Here is a 232-nt window from a genome sequence, read left to right on the forward strand (position 1 = left end):
GAGGGAGGGAGGGAGGGAGGGAGAAAGGGAGGGAGGGAGGGAGGGAGAAAGGGAGGAAGGAAAGAATGAAGAAAGAAAGCAAAAAAGCAAGAAAGCAAGAAAGCAAGAATGCAAGAAAGCAAGCAAGAAAGCAAGAAAGCAGGAAAGCAAGAGAGCAAGAGAGCAAGAGAGCAAGAGAGCAAGAGAGCAAGAAAGCAAGAAAGCAAGAAAGCAAGAAAGCAAGAAAGCAAGA

Source organism: Grammomys surdaster, unplaced genomic scaffold (genome assembly GCF_004785775.1).
Source record: "Grammomys surdaster isolate TR1022 unplaced genomic scaffold, NIH_TR_1.0 125832, whole genome shotgun sequence".
NCBI lineage: Eukaryota > Metazoa > Chordata > Mammalia > Rodentia > Muridae > Grammomys > Grammomys surdaster.